This window comes from Oncorhynchus masou, chromosome 20, assembly GCF_036934945.1.
Source record: "Oncorhynchus masou masou isolate Uvic2021 chromosome 20, UVic_Omas_1.1, whole genome shotgun sequence".
Classification (NCBI taxonomy): domain Eukaryota; kingdom Metazoa; phylum Chordata; class Actinopteri; order Salmoniformes; family Salmonidae; genus Oncorhynchus; species Oncorhynchus masou.
In genome coordinates, this window is record NC_088231.1 from 12,656,412 (window position 1) to 12,667,423 (window position 11,012).

The window sequence follows — 11,012 nt, forward strand, 5'->3', positions numbered from 1 at the left end:
AGTGAATTCAGAAAAAGTGGGACACTTTTTGCATTTCTGTCCTCTGTCATCTCTTCAGACATCTATCCAACATATTAGCCCAACACATGATACATTTCTGAAATCCTCAGATGTTTCTTAGTCACACAAAATGGAATTTAATTGTCATTGGGTCCAATTAGGACTATAATAATGGTGTCCCAGTTCATCTAATCTGCTGTCCCACTCTACCAAATGCAAACTGAAAATATGGTTTTGACTTGGTGTACATAAATGGGTGGCGTGCCTCCTGTCAACATAATATATATATATTTTTTTGTGATTAGAAAACATCTTGAGGATTTCAAAAAATGTTTTGTGTTGGGCTAATATGTTGGAGAGATGTCGAAAGAGGTTACAGAAGACGGAAATGCAAAAAGTTTCCTACCTATTCCGAATTCACCCCATACTAGAAGGAAGAGCTACGTTCAATGATGGTGACATATTTTGGCATTTTGCCCCTTAGCTATATAGCTAACAATAATGTGTTCAAGATGACACAGCGTCAGGTATTCAAAATGCATGGCATTTTAAACTTATAGTGTACTTGAAGTTTAAAAAGCCTTCTAAAGTTTGTAATTTCCACTTTTAGATTACAGATTTAATTTTCCCTTACAATTTTTTTTAATCAACCCCTACAAAAACATCCAGTAATTATAATCCACATAATATTTCACATTTCCGGTTGCTGCAGCATTCCTTCCCTGCTTTGGAAACTGGCTCAAATGAAGGTCCTACATCTATAATGACCGTAGCTAGCCCACAATAGTCCTTCTCCATAGGTAGTAGTAGGACCTCTTATGGTAATAACAATGTGACATCACACTATTTATTGTGTGTTTCATGAGTGTGGGAGAAAACGTGGCTAAATATCGCAAAATAATTGCAGTTGGAAGAAATTACAAAAACAGACGGACAAACAGATATTTTGTGTGTGTGGGGGGGGGGGGCTCGGTTTATGTGTGTGACAATAGGGTCAGTGAGGAGGCACTTTATCATTCCAATGTGTAATGATAAACAATGTGATTGTTTAACGAGAGGTTTAAGCTGACGTATCCTTTATGGTTCTTTGATTAGGTCATTGTGGTTCACCACCATCACGTTTAGAATATCGCAGGTCTGTTTTTGAGTGGTTTGCCACCAGCTCAGCCTAAAATAACTCAGAGTCTACTTTTGTTTAATGGAACAATAAAACAAAAGTTTGTTTTTGTTTGAATCAACAAATGATTCTGACCCATAAAACGGCTTTTTAAGACACGTTGCGTCAACTTCCTTCTTCTGTGATGACAAACTCCAAAATAACTGTCCGTTTGTTATCTTTCAAGTTCCAACGTCCTGAGAACTTTGAATACTTTTTCAGATGAGCTTCAAAACAAAATATATATTAACTTTCCCCCTGACAAATGATGAAGCCAATGCTTTGGATCTATTGTGCTATTCTATTGGAATAACTTGTGGAAAAGAGAATGAAGACATATAGACATAAACACCACAAGTGTTAGGAATTTGGGACGATTCTGAAGACAAGTGGGATCGTAAAATAAACATCAAACGCTTGTAGTTTTTGTAAACTATGTCATAATATTAAATAGCTTCTCATAAATCATTAAGGAATGATGGATGTCTTGTTTCGTCTGTTTCTTTGTCGATCCCTTGGCTTTTGTGGGCCCTCAAATGCTATAGGAGCTTTTAAACAGCTCTGATGTCTGATATCTGATGACTGCGTTCTTTGTAAGTAAATGAATTGGTTGGGCACTTTCAATGCAGGACTTGAGTATTTGGATCGATGGGTTGACTACAATAGCCTACGCTGCAGTTTGCTGTAGTTTGTGGTGGGTGTTTCCACTATCTTAACATAGTTTAATGTTGCACAGTTAAAATGGGACAGTCTGCTCCATACAGATGTATCTGTTAACATACCTTTCCTACATTCCTTTCCACATATGGAATCCACACACAGTAACTTAGACCAAAGTATATTTTTAAAGATTCACACAGTACTGCAAAAAACTAGGGGTGCCCTGCTTACTCCCACACATTCTTCTGATCATGACTAGCATGCATGAGGACCGTATGTGTGTGAGGCAGAAGTACATTGGAATGCCCCTGTTGAACATGATACCAGATATGATTAGGTATTACAATGTTGGCCTCCCTAGAGGCGTCACTACAGATCCGGGTTCGATCCCGGGCCGCGTCGCAGCTGGTCGCAACTGAGAGACCCATGAGGCGTCGTCCGGTTTAGGGGAGGGTTTGGCCAGCTAGGATGTCATTGTCTCATCGTGCTCTCGCGACTCCTTGTGGCGGGCCGGGCGCATGCCCACTGACTTCGGTCGCCAGCTGTACAGTGTTTCCTCTGACACATTGGTGTGGCTGGCTCCTGGGTTGGGCGAGCAGTGTGTCAAGAAGCAGTGCGGCTTGGCGGGTCGTGTTTCCGGGGGGCTCATGGCTCTCGACCTTCGCCTCTCCCGAGCCAATACGGGAGATGCAGCGATGAGACAAGACTGTAACTACCAATTTAGATATCATGAAATTGGAGAAAAAATGAGTAAAAGTACAAAAAAAGATATATAATAAATAAAAGGTATTAGAATGGTTCATATTTCACCTCTTGAATCGCTGGTGTCCTGGCAGGAGGAGGGGTTTACAGGAGTGGATATCAAATTCTAAAATGGCACACACACACACACACACACGGACGTGCAAATAGGTGTGCATTAATTTCCCCCCACACACTCACACATTACATCAAATGTTGGAGTTGACAAGTCAGATTTGAAATAAAACACTTCTGATACTTTTCTGCCAACTCGTTACTAACACCTGAATCAAGTCAATGATGGTCGTTCCCACAGTAAGGTTCAACGGTTATCTACTGTATGTACAAGGCATCTTATCCGTCTTCTCCTCTGACACGTTAGTTAGTTCTCGCATCACACACACGCGTGACCTCTCGTGGTTTATTTCTGACAGCTTGAAAAGTGCTGCTTTTAGGCAAGACTCCAGGACTTTGCGGGTTCAAAGGCCTGAGGAAAGAATGTTTAGCATTCACCCAAATAATGTACTAATGGGGCGTTGTGTTGCTCCACACTCTCAGATTCCTCTGTTCAAGTTACCACTCTTTCAACTGGCTTCTTTGTGAGACTTGTTTCAATTCCAACATTCATCCTTCCAATTCTACGTCCCCCATTAATAATCCTGAGGGAATGACGATATGATAAACCGGAATGGATTACTTTTTAATTCCCTCTGTTCTTTCTCAGATGTCAACATGACTATTCACACTTCCTCACTGCCACTTCCTCAGTGATGTTTTCTGGATGATGACTTGGACTGTTCGTCGCCACTGTCCAGGGAGAGAGAGGGAGAGGACCGCTCTGTCGAAAGTCTTGTGGAAACTTTTCATCTTTAATACCATCCATCCATTGTTGGGGAGGGAGGGAAGAACGCTTAGGGAAGCACTCTTATGAGCTATGTGTTATTGATGCTGTGCCAAAGTGTGTCCTGAGTACATTTACAATATATTTTTTCCGACCCCATCCCCTTGCCAAATTGCTTCTAAACCTAGAATCATTCATTAGAGGTACGGAGGAGGTGAGGGGGAGCTTAGGGTGTCGGAGGAGCAATGCCTTTTTGAGTGTGATTTCTGTGGCGCGGTCCGCAGTGTGCGTGAAGGAACATAGTTTCACCCCTCATGGGGGTGTCACTCTCAACCTCTCATATAGACCCTCAGAGCAACACAGGCACACTGTGTCCACACACCTACACACCTACACATACACAGTGTCTTGGGAAGACCTGGAGCTTTGCCATGACTCACATTACCGTGAGGCGCTAGCCTAACTCCCTCCCCGGCAACACCCGTCGTGTTTCTGACAGATTCGGACTATTAAAGCATAGAAATAAAGTCCGGTGTGTAATTGGTTTCTTCCCAACATCACATGAAATGCCAATGGAAGTATATGGCAAATTTATAGTAAGAACACTAAAACTGCCACAGGGTGCTTACACAAATGAAGGCCCAATCCATCATCTGAGGGACACTAAAGGATCGCGTCCCAAATGGCACCCTATTCCCTATTTAGTGCACTACTTTTGACCAGGGCCTATGGGAGTCTGTTCAAAAGCAGTGCACTATATAGGGAATAGGGTGCCATTTTGGACACATTCATAGAGAAGATTGCTGGGCATCAGACTGCTACCTAATATAGAAAAGCTGTGTGTTATTCCCTTCAGGCTGACTTCAAATGGAAAGGGGACATCTCAGTTCAGTTCACATTAAATATTGCCTCTGAGAAATGATCTGGCGGCCGGCCAGCTTCTAAGAAGTGTTAACGTTGGCACTTCCACTGTGTACATTTCCAGTAAATTGTTTTAGTGTTTATTTGACGGGATATGTGCCGGAGGATTGATGGATGGGATATTCAGAAATCTTCATCTTCCTCTCCCCCCTGGCCCCATCTTACCTTTTTCAGTCATATTATTGACTCAGGGGAAAGAGGGACTTGTGTGTGTGTGTGTATGTATGTGTGTCTGCCTGGGTGTTTCTGCCTGGGTGTGTGTGTGTATGTGCCTGCCTGCACGTGTATGTGCGAGTGTGTGTGAGTTAATGCCGCAGCACTTGAGGGGATGTGTGAGGCTTGGTTGTTCCCTGAATAGACCCCGTGTCATTAGGAACCAGACAGAGTGCCAAGAGCAGCTGAGGTGAGGGCAGCACTCTACCACTTTACTGACATACTCTCTCTCTCTCTGTCTCTCTCTGTCTCTTTCTCTCTCTCTCTCTCTCTGTCTCTCTGTCTCTCTTTTTCTGTCGGTCTCTCTCTGTCTCTCTCTCTCTCTCTCGCTCTGTCTTTCTGTCTCTCTCTCTCTGTCTCTCTCTCTACACAGTGGCAGCTACTAGACCTTTGCACTAATCATTGCATGATACCAGACCTCAGACTACTGGCTTTTCCCCTATATGATTAATGATTAATGGAGATTTATGGTGCTTTGGTAAAACTTGCTGGATTGTTTTCTCTTTTCCAAGACGGTAAACAAGCTACTGGCACGGCCTACGGTTTGCAGAAAGTGTATACAATGAGCAGAGAGAGTAGTAGTCTCGTAGCCAGGTTGTCCTGAGAGAATAACCTTAAAAACAGTTCTGTTTCCAGGTGCACAAGGCTTTTCTCAGACCTGAGGTTCTCTCTCCTCACACCCTGTCTTTTCATCACCAAGATTATGAGTCAAATGGGTAAATTAAACTGTGGTGACAAATCATGAGAGAACTAGGCTATACGGCACTTGGCATGTATTGCAGGGATTAGAACCTGGAACCAACATGGTACCAGGTTGACTTTCCAAGACAGTAGTTGGACTACGCTGACTATGACCTGCGATGGCTTGGCTGATTCTGCTACGACCCTCTCTTTCCTCTTTCTGTTGTCCACCTATTTACTGATGTTAACAGACGGAAAATACCGCTCTTTAAAACAGCCAATTACCAGGGAAATACTTCACTGTCAGCCACGCACATAGAATGCGCACAACAAATGGGCCATTGACGTACAACAGCTGCAACACCACCTTTGTCTCAGGTCGGATGTTACCTGTATCTATTTTTGTTGTTGTACAGTTTTAAGTTTAATACAGTTTTTCAATTAAATTACAATGTTTTACGCCGTGACACCTTGCAACCCCTTTATCATTGATAGTAACATTATACAGTATTTATTGTCAACATCCCAGCCATTGAGATTCCTTCCTCAAACAACAAAATCATTGGTGTTACAGCGAAGGCTCCACTATTTCTGACGAATTATACTGCTGTTTATCCATTTAGCACTTAAGGGAAGAACTTTATAACATTACAGCTCATCTTCCCCCTGACTTGTACAGACAAACACAACCCGGAGTAGCTCGTGTGTAGGATTTTTTTACACTAGTGTCTCTGATCTCTGCAGACATCCCAACTTGTCTAGAAGCTAGTTTTACAAGGACGGTCTGTTTCTCCCTCAACGCCAAAGGGAGGAGGGTCTCTTCTTGCATTGTCTCCCTCGTGCAGCCCTGAGGTTCTCACCGCTGAGGAAGTCGTTTTTATGTACTGTTATCCTTTCGCTCAATCTCTCTAACACCATGACATAACTTGGGCCGAGGTAATGTACACAATAATGGGGGAGACGGGGGTAAATCCATCAGGTGGTCGTAAATTCACGCCTGGCACTTTTGTGTGCACGGATTACACTGCTCTGGGCTGGACGATGATGTCTGGATGGCTGGCACGTGCACATACACACACAGAACCACACACACACACACACACATACATAAACACACAGATGCACACATACACACACATTTAAACAGTTTATTCCATGGCCTGCATACACACCATTCATGTCAGCCATTGAGCATGTTTGGGATGCCCTGGATCGACGTGTACGATGGCGCGTTCCAGTTCCCGCCAATATCCAGCAACTTTGCACAGCCACTGAGGAGTGGGACAACATTCCACAGGCCACAATCAACAGCCTGATCAACTCTATACGAAGGAGATGTCGCGCTGCATGAGGCAAATGGTGACCACCAGATACTGACTGGTTTTCTGATCCATGCCCCTACTTTCTTTTTAAGGTATCTGTGACAAACAAATGCATATCTGTATACCCAGTCATGAAAAATTCATAGATTAGGGCCTAATGAATTGATTTAAATTGACTGATTTCCTTAAAAGAACTGTAACTCAGTCAAATCTTTAAAATTGTTGTATGTTGCGTTTATGTTTTTGTTCAGTGTATATACATACGCACACACACACACACACACACACACACACACACACACACACTGATATGCAGTGTTTCTTCACTGTGAGTTCACTCTTAACCTCTTACACTTATGGTGGCGCTATTTCATTTTTGGAAGAAAAACGTTCCCGTTTTAAACAAGATATTTTGTCACAAAAAGATGCTCGACTATGCATATAATTGCTACTGTTCGAAAGAAAACACTCTGACGTGTCCAGAAATACAAATATCTTCTCTGTGCGTGCCCTTTAACGTGAGCTTCAGGCAAAACCAAGATGACTTGGCATCCAGGAAATGACAAGGATTTTTGAGGCTCTGTCTTTCATGATCTCCTTATATGGCTGTGAACGCAAGAGGAATGAGTCTGCCCTTTCTGTCGTTTCCCCAAGGTGTCTGCAGCATTGTGACGTATTTGTAGGCAGATCGTTGGAAGATTGACCATAAGAGACCACATTTACCACGTGTCCGCCCGGTGTCCTGCGCCGAAATTGGTGCGCAAAAGTCACCTGCCAGTATTTTTCCATGGGGCACAGAGAGAGAAGCAAGCTTCCACGAACTGCATGTCAATGAAGAGATATGTGAAAAATCACCTTGAGGATTGATTCCAAACAACGTTTGCCATGTTTCGGTCGATATTATGTAGTTAATCCGGAAAAAGTTTCACGTTGTAGGTGACTGCATTTTCGGTTCGTTTCGGTAGCCAGGCGCAATGTAGAAAACGGAACGATTTCTCCTACACACAGACGCTTTCAGGAAACACTGCGCATTTGGTATGTGGCTGGGAGTCTCCTCATTGAAAACATCAGAAGCTCTTCAAAGGTAAATGATTTTATTTATTTGGTTATCTGGCTTTTGTGAAAATGTTGCGTGCTACATGCTACACAAAATGCTATGCTAGCTTTGCATACTCTTACACAAATTAGTCAATTTCTATGGTTCAAAAGCATATTTTGAAAATCTGAGATGACAGTGTTGTTAAGAAAAGGCTAAGCTTGAGAGCAAACGCATTATTTTAATTTTATTTGCGATTTTCAGAAATCGTTAACGTTGCGTTATGCTAATGAGCCTGAGGCTTAGTCACAATCCCGGATCCGGATGGGGAGTTTCAAGAGGTTATTAATGAACTTCCTTGACCACAAACGTTTACACAATACACACATAATGGCCAAATAACAAGGTAGCAATGTCCGTGGGATACCTGTGGTTTGACTAGTATCAAAGGTTTATCTCAGAGTAATTCCACTGTCTTGCTCTCAGCCCTCTGAGTAAAAGGCTGTGTGAACTCTAACTCACAGTGTTATTGGTCATGGGGTACACTCTTAGAAGAAAGGGTTCCAAAAGGCTTATTCGGCTATCCCCATAGGAGAACCCGCTTTTTGGTTCCAGGTAGAGAGAGCAAGAAAGCGAGAAACTGTAGATTACTTTATCACTGACCTCAATCCAGAGTCTCTCAGAGCGGTCACAGTTAGCCCACTAACACCCCTATCAAATCAGAGTAAAATCAAAGTCTACCTGAACAGAGCAATACTCAGTCATACTCAGTTTGGCATCAAAGCCAAAGGGACTCCACAATATTAAGAAATGCTATAGATGAAAGGAAAGTAGTGTAGAAACCAACTGAAAAACAATTAGGCAACAACAAAATCAATGCCTTTTGGACAACGTCCTGGACAAAGCATTTCACTGTAATAGTGAAGGTGTGAACTTGGCAGTAGAAAGCCTAAACAGTAAGAATGACCTTTCAGCTTCACTATCAAATCCAAACATTTCAAACAGACACCATAAGAAAATGAACAACAATGACAAATGGTTTGATGAAGAATGCAAAAACCTAAGAAAGACATTGAGAAACTTATCCAACCAACAACATAGAGATCCAGAAAACCTGAGTCTACGCCTTCACTATGGTGAATCACTAAAACAATATAGAAATACACTACGGAAAAAGAAGGAACAGCATATCATAAATCAGCTCAATGTAATTGAAGAATCCATAGAATCTCACCACTTCTGGGAAAATTGGAACACACTAAACAAACAACAACACGAAGAGTTATCTATCCAAACAGATCTTTTTGGCCCTATAACAGAGAACATACAGCAAAAACATATACATAATCAATTACAAATCTGAGAATCAGCTATTAAAGACTACCAGAACCCACTGGATTCTCAAAATACATTGAATGAACTACAGGACAATGGTGTTGATGATATCCTAAATTTAATGATAAAACTAGAGACCACAATTTAAATTTGGCTATACTTAAACTCTTTAACATCATCCTCAACTCTAGTATCTTCCCCAATATTTGGAACTAAGGACCAACCTCAAAAGTGGAGACAAATATGACCCCAATAACTACTGTGTGATATGCGACAACAGCAACCTTGGTAAAATCATCTGCATTATCATTAACACCAGACTTGTACATTTCCTCAGTGAAAACAATGTACTAATCAAATGTCAAATTGTCTTTTTATCAAATTACCATACGACAGACCACGTATTCTCCCTGCACATCCGAATTGACAAACAAACAAAACAAAGGTAAAGTCTTCTCATTGTTTGTTGACTTCAAAAATTTGGCATGAGGGTCTCCTATACAAATTGATGGAAAGTGGTGTTGGGGGGAAAAACATACAACATTATAACATTTGTGAGGTTAAAATTGGCAAAAGAATACTAACATTTCTTTCCATAGGTTGTGGGGTGAGACAGGGATGCAGCTTAAATCCCACCCTCTACAACATATATATCAACGAATTAGTGAGGGCACTAGAACAGTCTGCAGCACCCGGCTTCACCCTACTAGAATCTGAAGTCAAAAATCTACTTTTTGCTGATTATCTGGTGTTTCTGTCCCCAATCAAGGAGGGCCTACAGCATAACCTAGATATTCCGCACAGATTCTGCCAGACCTGAGCCCTGCCAGTAAATCTCAGTAAGACAAAAATAATGGTGTTCCAAAAAAGGTCCAGTTCCCAGGACCACAAATACAAATTCCATCTCAACACCGTTGCCCTAGAGCACACAACTTTTTTTTTACATACTTCGGCCTAAACATCAGTGCTCTTAGAGACAAGACAAGAAGGGCCTTCAATGCCATCAAAAGGAACATACAATTTGACATACCAATTAGGATCTGGCTAAAAAAATACTTGAATCAGTTATAGAACCCATTGGTTGTGAGGTCTGGGGTCCGCTCAACAACCAAGAATTCACTAAATGGGACAAACACCAAATTGAGACTCTGTATGCAGAATTGTGCAAAACGTGTACCACGTAAAACACCAAATAATACATGCAGAGCAGAATTAGGCCGATACCCACTAATTATCAAAATCCAGAAAAGAGTTGTTAATTCAAATCTACAACCACCTAAAAGGAAGTGATTCCCAAACCTTCCATAACAAAGCCATCACCTACAGTGAGATGAACCTGGAGAAGAGTCCACTTAGCAAACTGGTCCTGGGGCTCTGTTAACAAACACAAACAGACCCCACAGAGCCCTAGGACAGCAACACAATTAGACACAACCAAATCATGAGAAAACAAAAAGATAATTACTTGACACATTGGAAAGAATTAACAAAAAAACAGCAAACTAGAATGTACACATTGGCAGAATACTTGCCCACTGTGACTGACTGACCCAAAATTAAGGAAATCTTTGACTATGTACCAACTCAGTGAGCATACCCTTGCTATTGAGAAAGGTCGCTGTAGGTAGACCTGTCTCTCAAGAGAAGACACGCTATGTGCACACTGCTTGCAAAATGAGTTGGAAACTGAGCTGCACTTCCTAACCTCCTGCCAAATGTATGACCATATTAGAGATGCATATTTCCTTCAGATTACACAGACCCACAAAGAATTTGAAAAAAATCTAATTTTGATAAACTCCCATATCTACTGGGTGAAATACCACAGTGTACAATCACAGCAGCAAGATTTGTGACCTGTTGCCTCAAGAAAAGGGCAACCAGTGAAGAACAAGCACCATTGAAAATACAACCCATATTTATGTTTATTTATATTCCATTTTAATTTACTTAAACTATTTGTACATCATTGTGACACTGTATATAGACATAATATAACATTTGAAATGTCTTCATTCTTTTGGAACTTGTGTGAGTGTAAGCAGCAGGGTAGCCTAGTGGTTAGAGTGTTGGACTAGTAACCAAAAGGTTGCAAGTTTGAATCCC